The 13,675-nt window shown below is 44.1% G+C and overlaps 1 protein-coding gene across 1 annotated transcript in view; it reads left to right on the top strand.

Annotated features, from left to right (window-relative positions):
* Window positions 1-278: 278 nt before the first annotated feature.
* Window positions 279-13,675, top strand: part of LOC146970861 (cadherin-6-like) — a 118,540-nt gene continuing 105,143 nt past the window's right edge. Inside the window, exon 1 of the mRNA XM_085804776.1 lies at window positions 279-357. The gene's annotated coding sequence lies outside the window, so the exon portion shown is untranslated. The remainder of the gene's footprint in view (window positions 358-13,675) is intronic.

The raw sequence follows: 13,675 nt of genomic DNA, 5'->3' as shown, positions 1-13,675 counted from the left end.
AATAGCTCCAGTAAATGCTTAGAGAAATGTGTCTGCTGGCTGCAGCATGGGATCAACACCCAACCATGATGCGTGTGTCTTTAATCGGCCAAGCAGCAGCAGCCATTTCAATCTCAACTCGTCAATTTGCTGATGGGAGGTGTGTGTGTGTGTGTGTGTGTGTGTGTGTGTGTGTGGAGGGAGGGAGGGGGGGAGGGGGGGGGGGCGTAGAGAGAGAGAGAGAGGCAGGGACTAAACGGGAGAGAGAGCGCGCGTTCTGGAGAGAGAGAGAGAGAGCGGACAGAGAGCAGATCAGTCTCCGTTGCGTTCACTGTCCGTCCGTCGCCCTGGTTAAAGCGCCGTCCACGGATCACAGCGGTAAGTGGAGGTGACTCGACCCTGCATGACACAACTGTTCCTATCCACACGCTTTTATTTTAATTTCTTTCTTCTTTTTTTTTTGGGGGGGGGGTCAACACAAGTTATAGGCATGCTGGATTTGCGTCTTTTTATCTCAGTTGCTGCCGGGGGGGGGCTCCGGACTCTAATCGGGTCTACTGATGGTAAAAGTGAGGGGAAAATCTGCTCCGAAGCTTTTCAGCAACTTTAATTCAAATCTGTCTTTATTCTCCCGTTTTGTGGAAAAACACATTGAAGAAACACAAATATCCAAATTCATTCAGTCATTAGGGCAAAATGAAATATACTGAAGTGTTTGTATTCAAACGTCTCTGTTTAACTTCGAGGGAGAAGATTGTGTCTTGTATATAAGTTGAGGTGTTTGATATTTAGTTGAATGTAGCCTATGACATTTTTTTAATGAACTACTCACTTGTGTTGTGAGAGATGGATCGCGCGGTAAGGTGCCTAGGTTGTCTGCGCCACTTGTTTTAGCAGAAGTATGAGAAAAAAATAATAATAATAATAATTCACCATATGAATGTGACTGATGTTGTTCTGGTTTGGAGATAGAGATGTAAAGAGCACATCTGTAACAGCGGATGAGGGCACTGTGATGGCTGAGGGAGGATAAGACTTCAGAAGTGATAGAGTGATGCTGATTCACTCTGTCTCTGACTCTTTTTTCTCTCTCTCTCTCTTTCTTTCACTCCATCTTGGTCCTTCCACTTTGACATTAGTATTTACTTTTGTCTTTTTTCTAAAATATTGTAGCTTTACTTCTCTTAAATCACCACACATGTAAATGGGAATGAAATCCAGTCGGCCCCTCGCTGCTTTGTCACGTGTCTACATGATTATTGTCTGTTGTCTGTTGCTTAATGTTGAGTTGCTTTATTATTGGATACTGATACCAGTCACATGTAACTGGGTTAAATGCGTGTGTGTTCTCTGGTCATGGTAACAGGTTTGGGGTGAACAGTGACGGTATGAGCCGCACTAGATCTAACCTGAGGATGGGTGGGGTTTCCAACATCAGGGCAGCTGTGGCATTAGTGTTGAATATGAATGAAGTGTGATAAATATCACATGAGACTGTCAAGTTGCTGAAATCTGTTTCTGTTAAATCAATCTATTTCATTTGTGTTTGAATACATCACATGTTCATTTTGAATATTACGTGGTGAAAGAACACCAATGAAATAGTTCAGATGAGGTGGTTGAGTCAGAAGCTTTTAAAGCAAGTTCATTTTACAGCTTAATTAGGAATCTTATCAGAAATGTATTTTATGACTTTGACTTATAAGACTCGTACGGTTTTTGTCCTTGTTTCCTTTGTGAAGTGTAGGCCTAATTGTATTGTAGTGATATCTGCCTCAGACAGCATTCAGACCCCTCATTGAGATCCATTGATTCAGACTTTCAAAGGAATTTGTGTTCTCCCAGCATGCAAGTATGGAAGTACCTTAGGAATGCTCTGACATCCTTCATCCTGATTAAAGACTGAATCAGTCTTTACATCGGACATTCCTCGGTGACTCACATGACCTCCATACAACCTAATGGCCCATCAATTATATTTACAAAGACTCAGAAAGTGCTGCTGCCTGATCAACACATAGGGCCCTAGTTTCCTAGACCGAGCGAAGTCTAAGTGCAGCGCAGCTTCGCCACGCCAACGAGGCGTGTCCAGGTCCATTTCGCAAGTTTGGTGGGCAGCGCAGTCCGACTTACGCCAGTGCAAGCCCTCCCCTCGGCCCTCCTACCGGCGCAAACGGCAAAGGGGGAGGAGAGAGGGCGGGAAGGAGATAGGAGGAGGAGAAGTGGGATTAACACAGCCGATTCGGATCTTCACCAATCAAATGAGCTCCTCTCCTCACCTTTAACTGAGGCGATGCGCGCTGCAAGTTTGTCATTTTATACTTTGACATGGACGGAGGAGACAGCGACGCCAGTGGCCGAACCTCTCCCTGGAGGAAACAGCTGTTTTGGTCCGGAGGTCCGAGCTCAGTGACAGAATAATGAGTTTACTAATATCCTTAATCAGGTTTGATCTGATACACTGAGAACCGCTGCCTAGTGTAAAAAACAACAACTAATAAACTAATAAAGAAACTCACATTTATTCAAACCCTGTGTGAGAAAGATGAGAGGTGTACACTAATCACAACATAAACAAACACCATGCAGGATGAAATCAGCGTAAAGGACGCTCTCTCTCCTCTCTCTCTCTCTCTGTCTGTCCGTATCTTTTTTTTCCTTTTTCTGTGATAGAGATGCTGAGTATCGGCTATATACTGACTATCTGATACCGAGGCTGTTGTGGTGGGCTAAGAGAGATGATGATTTGTGTTTTGTTTTTCATTACAGCTGCGTGACGACGTGGTCGCTCGCGCTAATGAATTAATAAGTAAATAAATAAATAAATCATCACAACGGCACAGTGCGTAGTCTCAACACGGCAGCAAAATGCAGTCATCCACCCTCACAGTCCTGCTCTTGGGACATCCACAGCTGCTTTTCAGTGCCAGTTTGTCCCTGCTGTGTTAATTCAGGTGGAGTTTCCATTACGCGTGCCGACAGCCTTTGATCTCTGCTTTGATCTGACGTCAGATGTGACGGGACAATCTATATAGATATAAATTCACGTGTTGATTCCATTAGTTGCATTAAATAGTGGTTATTGTGGATATTTATTGCATTGAAATGTGCCTGGAACTGTGGAAACCTGCCTGTGAGGTCTTGGTGACGTGTGTGCACTGCAGGTCAGTCAGCCAAACTTCCACTGCACCTGCTGCACTTCGCCCTGCGCTGAGAGTAGACCTGGTTTGAGGTGGCGAGCTTTCAGCGCAACCTCGGCGGGACATTTTCGCACGAAACTTCCACTGCACCAAGCTGAATCTGTGACGCCTCCCCCTGCTGCGCGGCCATGCCTATCTCAGCGCAGCGCGATCTACGAATCTGCCAATCTGACTTTGCGCTAGGCTGCGCTGGTCGAAACTTGCATTAGACCGGCTGCGCTACCTTGCGCCACCTGCGCTGCGCCACCAAACTAGGGCCCCTGATGACAACTTGGCATTAACACATTTTATCACATGGGTGATCCTATCACCTGCTCCTTTAGCAGTGTCAACGTCCTCTGAAGGACTGATGACGTCTTCTGCCTCAGTGTCATTACTCCCAACACAGTTTCAGTACTGAAGATATTTGACTATTTTAAAAGTTCAAAACTTCATTTCATTGTAACAGCTGTGCATTGATTGACTCAACCCCTCAAACACCAATACACACCTTCTCATTTACACATAAACCAGGAAGATCCAGTCACAAGTGGTCAACCAAGACTCATTTTAAAGCTCCAGTTGGTAAGTTGATGAAAGTGAAAGTAAATTCCGCAACTTGGTCAGAAATTTCAAGACTATACTTCGTCAGGTCTCTTTATGAACCTCTGCCAAGCACCCCACACACACACAGGCACACACACGTGTAGGCGCACGCACACAAAGTAGCCATAAACGCACCCACAAAAGACGTACCGTATCCATAGCAACCGGAGACTCCAAAACGATCTCACATCTCTCTCACCATGAAACACACTCTTCTTGTGTGTGTCTGCGTGTGTGGAGGGGGGGGGGGTATGACAGAGGTGAAAAGAGGGAGCTGACGGTGTATTGTCTTAAAATTTCCGACCAAGTCACAGACTTTACTTTCACTTTCGTCAGTTTACTACGACGTGTAGGAACGGCGATTGGCTGCTCCTCCTGCTCCCTCTACCTGATTGGTGGAGAATCGTCGGGCGCGGTGGATTTTGGCAAATACGATTACAGGCTGTAGGTGGAGCCAGAGGAGTTGGATTTTGTCCCAAATTACTCATTTAATGTCTGACCATCAGAATATAGTGTCAGTTCCAGCAAATATGACTGAATAATTGTTACCAACTGAAGCTTTAATGCAGGTGTAAACAGACTCCTGGTGATGGAATCACTCAGTACGTTTACATGACACTTGGAAAAAACGAATTATTGCCTTAATCCGACTATAACTGGACAACTGAAGTGCATGTAAAGACATTAGTCCGACTGAAATCGGAGTTGGAGAACTCCGATTAAGACACCCAGATAATGCGATTGGAATTCGATTTTCTCCGTCATGTATACACCTTAGTCGGAGTATAACTGGACAATGCATGTGCGCATGCTCCACAACAGTAGAGACGGCACCAAGTGGAGCAGAGAAGCCGCCTGAACCCAGCAAAGTAAAGAAAAAAACCCAACATCAGCGCCGATTCAATGCATTTCACACAGCGCAACCAGCAAGAGTGTTTTATTTTTAAAAAAAGAGAGAGAGAGGAAAAAAAGGAAGCCCGTATCCTATTCTCATCCGGCCCAGACTGGCGTATCTGGTCGGGAACTGCAGTTGAAAATGTATTATTAAGCTTACTAAGTTGTTTATATTCAGTTTTTTACGAGGTGACAGAAAAGTCAACAGGACAGGGCGGCGTATTAACCCGCTGAAACAACGGGTGACGCCGAATGAGTGGGCGGACCCTGTCAGTTATTCAGTTTTCTCAGTTGCATGTAAATTGAGACAAGGAAAAAAATGTAAAAAAAAAAGTTTAAAAAAAAAAGGCAAAAAGAAAAAATTAATTGTAATTATTTGATTTGATTTTTATTCTGTGGTAATGGGGGCGGGACTAGATAAGCTTTTGCTTCCCCCGCTTTCCCTTTCGGCCATGTGTATTGTATTATTTGAACTAAGATGAAGTGTGATGATGATGATTTAAATTGACATGCCCGAAATAAACAAATTGATTGATTGATTGATTGAAGGACAGAAGTCCGACTTGACGCCAAAATCGAATTTTGAGCATAGCTCGATTAAGCTCTGCATGTAAACGTACTGACTGAGGTGGCAGGTTAATACCAGGTATGAAAAGGCCTTTGTCTGACTGAAGATTCAGATGTTAGGTATGGGTCCAATTCCCATGATCCTCTTCCACCAGATGACTTGATATAGCCATAAAGAAAAGAAAATAATGAATCAAACTATCTAGCTTTACAAAATCTGGAAATCTTAACTCAAACTTTATTTGAGGTGCTTTCTTCCATTCAGAGGACTGGGAGACAACTTATTTATTGCTTTGATAAGAGAAATTAAAGAGCAATATGACAAATACAGGAAGGAGAGTGATGAAAATAATATAATAAAGCAAGTGAGGAAAGAGCAGGAGGATGTAATAAAGTAGCATACAAGGTAGCAATAAGAAAGAAGTAAGCAGGACATACAGAAGGCTGTAAGTGTCAGGAGCTTTATGGATGAAGATAGCAACACTGCTAGCTGCTGATTCAGAGCCACACAACCGTGATGGCAAAAGCTCAGTCACCTCCACCTCCTAGGCCGAAACTCACAGTCAGGTCAGTCATGCAGTATGGAGTCTGTTAAGCAGTCAAAAGTTCAGTGAGATAACCAGGCCAGGAAAACATTTACACACAATCACTACAAAAATCAGTGAAGCCATCAGCAAGGAGCAGGAGATATTGGGCCCCTCTATTTGTTGAGGAGAAAAACCTTTGCTTCAGCGCTCTCACCACACTGGAGGCATTTGCAAACAAACAGGCCAATGCTGACGTGACGGCAGCAAGATAAAAGAAACGTAGCCCTCAGTGTTGCTGAGCATGGATCTAATTATAGCAATACTACTGAGATTACCAGAAGCCTGAATGAAGAAATATTTTATTGTATCTTTCCAAATTAAGGACTGGACTCCAATCTAATGTTTTTATTAAGCAGACTGAGGACGTTTCCTCATTTTCTTCTGGAGGTTATTCTTTCTTTTCTCTGCTGTGCAGAGGTTGGCTGCGCAGGATCTGGATCTCTGCAGTCACCTCATTTCTTTAAATGTCATGTAAACACTTCTACGATTTTCTCCACATTTCAGCAGGTTTTACATGTGCCTCCGACAGCACATGGAAAGGTTAATATCTGCAGCCTAGCATAGAGGTGAACTGTTAGGTCTGGGGGCGTTAATCATTACTTACGGTATGTAGGGTCTGTCATGTTCGTGTTCCAAGGATGAGGCCGTGTTGATAGCAAGTAACTTAGTTTAATGTCTCACGTTCTCAACAACATACATGTGGCTCCATGCAGTCTTGCTCTACTCCCTTATATGGTACGGTAAGCTGACTACAAACCAGTACTGCCGCCTAGCGGTCAAACATGTAATAACATCCAATCATAACATCCCCCCTTTTCTAAGGTAAAATGCATTAACATGAATCATCACATTAGCTGTGTCAGTTATTTCAACCATTTCACATTCAGCATAACTCTGCAACAAGCAGTATAAACAGTTTATATCAGATTGCATTACTCATATCTAAGCCAACACTAGACCATTTAGAACACATTCACAACATCAATCAATATACATTTTGTTCAACATCTGTAACATGCACATTGAATTTTCTTTGTTTATAAGTTCAGTCTATCAGGCTTTCTGATTTCTCTTGTGGACCTTCGTAACTCAGGTTCGCTTGGAGTAGGTGTGTGAGAGTCAGTGTTACAGTCCATAACAGGTGTGGGAATTACCTGAGATTCACCACAGGTTACACTGAGCTCACCAACAGTCCCTTGAGGAGTCTTTAATAGACTGCGACGATTGCGTCTGAGGATTTGTCCATCATCAGTTTTCACCGTGTACGATCGTGGAGCAACTTCTTGCAGGACAGTTGCTTTTGTACTCCATCCATCAGCATCCTCAATCCTGACTGTGTTGTTGGTAGTCAGTGGAGGGAGGTGCTTGGTTGTTCTGTCATAGAATGACTTTTGCATCATTTTCTGTTGTCGTAGCTTATGTTCAATCTTTGAGTGCAGACATCTCGCTGAACGTCCTCACGTGCCTTTGGGACAGCTCACTGGCCTGGCAGATCTTAATGGCTGCTGCCAGCGTCAGCTCCATCTCCCGTAGTAGCCTCTCTCTGACCTTTTTATCCTCCGCGCCGAAGACAATCTGGTCCCGGATCATGGAGTCCGTCAGCATTGCGAAGTTGCAGGACTGCGCCTTTAGCCGCAAGTCGGTCAGGAAGCAATCGAAGGGCTCATACTGCCGCTGTGTACGAGACCGAAACACGTACCTCTCGTACGTCGTTGACATTCCCCGTCAGTTTCAAACTTTCCGGTGGTTTTAAATCCATGTCGCCCATTCGAGTTTACTCCTGGTACCATGTCATGTTCGTGTTCCAAGGATGAGGCCGTGTTGATAGCAAGTAACTTAGTTTAATGTCTCACGTTCTCAACAACATACATGTGGCTCCATGCAGTCTTGCTCTACTCCCTTATATGGTACGGTAAGCTGACTACAAACCAGTGCTGCCGCCTAGCGGTCAAACATGTAATAACATCCAATCATAACAGGGTCCTCTAAAATACATTTTATTTTTTCCGAAATCCCATTTTAATTTTTGGAAATGTAGTTGTTGTTTTTTTTAATTTTTGGGAATTCTGTTTTTTTTTTACCTTTTACTAGGTATTTTACTACCAAAACGAGTGTTATTTTAATGTTAATGACTAAAATGTGCGGATTAAATAGAAATTGTTTTGGAGGAAGGGGCATGTAAAAGAAAGGGGTGGTGTGCCACCCAGATTTGCTTCCCTCTGTGCAATTTTCCCCAGATATAAGTTCTTCTCCCACCTGAAAACAGCATTTGAGTCAAATTATGTCAAATTCTGCAATATTTAGCGTTAAAACAGATTACTTGTGAATTGGCCAATTCTGCGATTCCTTGATCAAGGAAATCATAGGGCTCTACTTATGATTTTAACTTTAAAATATCAGTAACACGTGTATCATCTGGCATAAAACCAGAACAATTACACAGACACAACACTGACATCACACAATGTGTTTGTTGGAGAAGTAAGGAAAGTAAGAGTTTGTGCCCAGTGAAGCTGTTGGACTTCTTTATTAAACTGATGGAGCAGATAATAGTGTTCAACCTTTGACAGCGAGCTTCTTCCCACGAGGCTTCAAGTGTAAATTACATCCAGTGTGTTACAGAAAAACTCTGCTTGGAGAAGTGCCAGTCGGCCATGATCACTCTCTGTATGCAAAACCATTAGGGGAGCAGAGCAGACAGAGCTGCTGTCAGAGCCACCAACAGAGAAGCACTGAGGGTGCAAACACTGTTATCAGATATCAGATGTAATGGAGAGTCCTACTAAAGCGATGAGGATTAAAACTACTGAGTACATGATGTCATCTGACAGAGGAGCCACTCACACATTTAATTATAGAGGCTCTGCATCCTGATGAAGCCCAGGAAGTGCTCTGTGTACTAATTTACTCTGATGGCCAATAACTGCCCTGACAGTGGTCTTTGTGCTCAGTATGTCTGCATGCATTTGTGTGTGTGTGTGTGTGTGTGTGTGTGTGTGTGTGTGTGTGTGTAAAATGTGATAACACTCAGGTCAGGTATGAAGTAGACTAAGTTGAAGCAGCAGCAATTAGAAGTGTGTAGTAAAGTTGTTTGTGGGGGTTGTGGAGTGGAGAGGTGGGAGCTTGTGGTTGGTGGTGGTGGTGGGGGGGGGGGGGCATTCACCATGAAAAGCACATTTTTCATCCACACAAACAGTATGCATGGTCATGTGTTTGTGTGATGTCAGGCTAGCAGAGCCGTTAGCTCCAGGTGGCAGCAGACACTTCAGAGCCGTGCATGTGAACAGCAGCAGCTTTTAACTCGCTGCAGAAAGCATTCACACCAAATGATCCGTTTCCCTCTGACAGGTGTTGAACTGCATCTGCCTGGAAGAGAGATGCTAAGTAGTTTGAAGACAGTGTCAGCCGTTCCTCTCAACTGGCTTGACAGCTCCTCCAATTACAGCTCTATGGGCCCGGTGTGTTGGGTTTGCAAATATGGTAGGTTGCTGTTCATCAAAGCCAGGTCAGGAAGAATGAAAACATGTGGCAGCATCTCAAAATCCTGCCTCACCAAAACGGGATGAGAGGCTCACTTTAATGCTACTCCCAGCCGCCAATCTCTAATTAGGTAGTTAGCAGCCTTACCTCTCAGCAAGAAGGTTCTGGCTTCCATCCCCAAGCCTCAGGCCTTTCTGGGTGGAGTTTGCATGTTCTCCCAAAGTCTGCGTGGGTTCTCCCACAGTCCAAAAACATACACACTACGTTGACTGTAGTGTGTGTGTGTGTGTGTGTGTGTGTGTGTGTGTGTGTGTGTGTGTGTGTGTGTGTGTGTGTGTGTGTGTGTGTGTGTGTGTGCGTGCGTGTGCGTGTGTGTGAGTCACTTCTATATGTCAGCCCTGTGATAGACTGGCAACCTGTCCTGGGTGAACTCCGCCTTCACCCTATGTCAGCTGGGATTGGCAGCAACCTTATCACATGCTGCCACCAAACATCAGACTGTCACAGCTGGCCTCAGATTTTAGATCAGCCTCAGATTTGTGTAACAGCAGTATGGTGCACTTTAGTTGAAGCACTTGCTGTGTGTTGGTGGCAGAGTGGCTAGAGTCTCTCTCTGAGCAAAACACACAAATGACTCTGTTGCAAGTTTCTAACTGCTTTTAGACTGTGGACCACTGGTGCACTTTTTTCATTGCTGTTACTTTTATGTTATTTATTATTCAGCCAGTCGGCCAGTCTTGTTGTGTATGTTATTTTGTGTATATTTGTTTATGACACTGAGGCCACTGGCAATTCCATTGTATTCTTTTTTACAATGACAATAGCTATACTATAGAGCTGTGTCATTTCCATCTGCAACAGCGTTTGGCTGATGTTGCTGTTCCACTTGTGAGTCAGTGTGTGGTCATGGTGGGACAGGAGAACAGCAGGGCTCAGGCTGAAGAAGCAGGAGATCTGACCCCACACCTCAGGGATTCATTTCTCATTTACTTATTTTAAACACAAGTTTAGCAAATGACAAACAGAACCAAAGACAGACTGTGACTGCAATGGAGATGTGTGTTCTCTGGCTGACACCATCACTTTGTCCTAGGTAACTTGAAGAACATGGATGTGTGAGTGTACACACTCACAGTTGGGTTAAAAAATAACCCAATTTTAACCCAACTGCTGGTTATTCTTTTCTGACCCAACTTTTGGGTTGAATATTCGACAACGTTGGGTTATTTTTACACCCTCAACCCAACGAATGGGTTACTCACTGAAAAATAACCTAATTACTTGAACAACCCAGGAATTGGGTTAAATTCAGAGCCTAGCACCCTGAAAATGGGTTACACTATGGAAAAATAACCCCAAAATTTAACCCAACACCAATAACTCAGAAATTGGGTTACAGAGATAACCCAACATTTTTTATCGTGTAAGACATTTCCATTTTAAGGTTGGGAGGGTTTATGTTCACTTGTGGACAGTTAGAATTATCTTTCAACTTCAGTCGCCAAACATTGCAAGTGTGTTGCAAGTAAAGGCTGAAAGGGTTGGTGTGGTGCGACCAGTGTGAGGCCTTGTCCACACGAGCCCGGGTACTTTTGAAACCGGAGTTGTGCTCCGCGTCCACACGAGTGGTGTAATAAAAACACGCAACCGCGGAAGCCGCCACCAAGTGATGCAATGCACGTGTAATATGCCACAACCATAGACTGTGGCGGTGTAAGGTAAAATGGGAACCAATCAAAATACAGTGGTAACAGCTTATACAGTAGTGATCACGGATATATCAACCGCTTATGGATCACAACGGAATCATTACTATACAAATGCTGTTAAAATAATTCGTAGTGATCAAGAAATCAGCTTATAGTGTTCATTTTTGGTGTAACCTATTTATTTTATTTTCGGCGGTGTCCCTTTGACGTGCACTGCTGCAGCAGCCTGCACATGTCGCTGTGTTGTTGTGCTGTGTGCATCACCCGGCTGGCTGAGCCACTGTCGGTGCGGCGCAACTCATTATCACTGGCTGTTTGTGTTGTCTGTCAAAACATGGATGAACGAAACCTATGGACTTTATATCGACCGCGGACGTCAGGAATAGATTTTCGGCTTTTGCCTCGTTCCGTTCATCTCCGCATAGCGCTCTTTTTCTGTTAGAGAGAGAGAGAGGCAGGCATATTCCCCGTTCATTCATAAAAATCTCAATCTCTCAATCAAACAAAGTGGGGAATGAGAAATCTGCAGCACTACTGTAGCCTAGAGTACACACCGGCAGCAGCGCCGCTGATCTGTAGGCTACTGAGGCGTGTCACGTGTGTTACTGTAAATGATGCTGTGTGGAAAACCAGCTGTGGTCTGTGATTGAGGTACAGACGGGTGAGTTTGGAGGAGAGGATCACCCTGGCCTGATGACCGTTTCGTTACATTTTTCTCATTGAAAAACTATAGCTAGTGTAGTGAAAGTGAAATAATAAAAATCCACTTTGTCACCTCCATTTTTGCGAGCTCACGTCAACTTCTGCAAACCGCTGCAAACAACCTCTGCGGGCTGGCAGTGTTTACATCAGCACGTGTGCAGCTATGATGTAAACGAGAAAAACAATCGCGGTTGCAGTGTCCACACGCACCCGGTGAAACCAACCCCGGCCGTAAACCCCACCCTGGACTCCGGTTTCAAAAAAACATGGTTTCAGGGTTCCAAAAGCACGGTTGCATGTGGACAGGACATACAACCGGGAACATATGTTCACGGTTTCAAAAATACCCGGGCTCTTGTGGACAAGGCCTGAGATTTGTGAAAAAAAAAACATGATAACGAGATGGGGATAGTTTGGTAGTAACCCTACTCTGTCTGACCAGTGGGGGGGACAACACGTATCCCCCCCCAGGGATCATAATAAATGACCAGAGGGGGGAACTTCCGCCCCCCCCCCCCCCCCCCCCCCCCCCACCCCCACCCCCACCCCAGCTAGAATATGATTTGTATTTGTGTTTGTTGACACAGCCACTGAGCCAATAATGCAGTAAATATATTTCTTCACAGCCATGATGAGGCCACAGCACAACTCTGAGGTGCTATATTTAGTAGGGATGAGTCATGGTTTTCGAATATTCAAATAGTCATTCAATTTAGAACAGTCGAATAGTTAATGTGACTATCACGTTGAGCTGCTGAATGTATGGCAGTGTTTACATCAGCACGTGTGCAGCTATGATGTAAACGAGAAAAACAATCGCGGATGTAGAACACAACTGAGCTACATCAGTGTAGTAGTGTTAGATCAGGCCAAGTCTTATCTGATTTCAATGCAGACCCGGCCCAGGCCCAAGGGGAGTGGGAGGTCCTGGCCCGGCCTGGTTGGGATGCAGCAGAGAGTCCAACCTGTAAATCAGTGCTGTCAGAACAAGAGCCTGCCTCTCCACATCAATCCCAGGATTGGTGTAAAATCAACAAAGACAAATGTCACAGTCTTGATAAATTATCAGTGTGTTCTCCATTATGTCTGTGGCTTCAGAAAGAGAGTTTTCCACGTCTGGACTAGTTTGAAATGATCTTCCAATAGTAGTTTTGCTTGTGCCCATCTCTTACATTTAGATATGGTGCGGAGAGCTCTGGCTGAATTGAAAAAACACTCTAACTGTGGAGCCTCTTGTTTACTGACATTTTCTTTCATAGGCCACAAGAAGCACAAATGCAAACACTTAGAAAGGCCCTGTCTACATGGAGGGGATATGTGTTTGGTGTGAAGTGCTCCTCATTGTCAGGCTCTGTCTGCTTTAATTTGAGGTTGAAGGAGAAGTGGAGCGAAGTGACACAAAACATACATGTTAGGTGTACTCAAACAGAGCTACAGATGCTGATACCTGTATTTCCCAGTATCTGTCTGCAGGGGCTGGACGGTATACAAACACAAAGACAGGGATTTTGTTGTTCACTCTTTTTTCTTTCTTTTTTTTTATAGCTGTCTTTCACTGGATTGGTCTGTACAGGACCTGTTGTAATAAAAAAAAACTAAATGACAGAGAACTTTTATTGCTGATGTTAAAGACCATGTAGAAACAGAACCAAACATCCAATTTATATCTTATAAAAAGAGGAACTAAGAGGAACTAAGCTCGACAGGCAACACTCAGTTTGGAACTGTTTGTTTCTTAAAGCCTTAGTATGAAGTATTGGGGCTAAGCCATGCCATCCAGCGTTCAGATTCTAGATTCGCTCAACCTTCCCGTCGGCAAAGTGACGGTGGCTGCCGAGGACAAACACGTTCGCAAACGAACCGCTAACTCATAACAATATCTCTGACCAATTACTCATTGTAAGATCTAGCTGCTAATGCTGCTCAACTGTTGCACCGTGTGTGTTTTATAACAGCAGAAAAAAACAAAAAC

The sequence above is a fragment of the Trachurus japonicus genome, chromosome 17 (genome assembly GCF_045865225.1).
Source record: "Trachurus japonicus isolate A0001 chromosome 17, Traja_1.0".
Lineage (NCBI taxonomy): Eukaryota > Metazoa > Chordata > Actinopteri > Carangiformes > Carangidae > Trachurus > Trachurus japonicus.
Note: the sequence above shows the minus strand (reverse complement) of the source record. Positions and strands in the feature narration are given on the sequence as shown.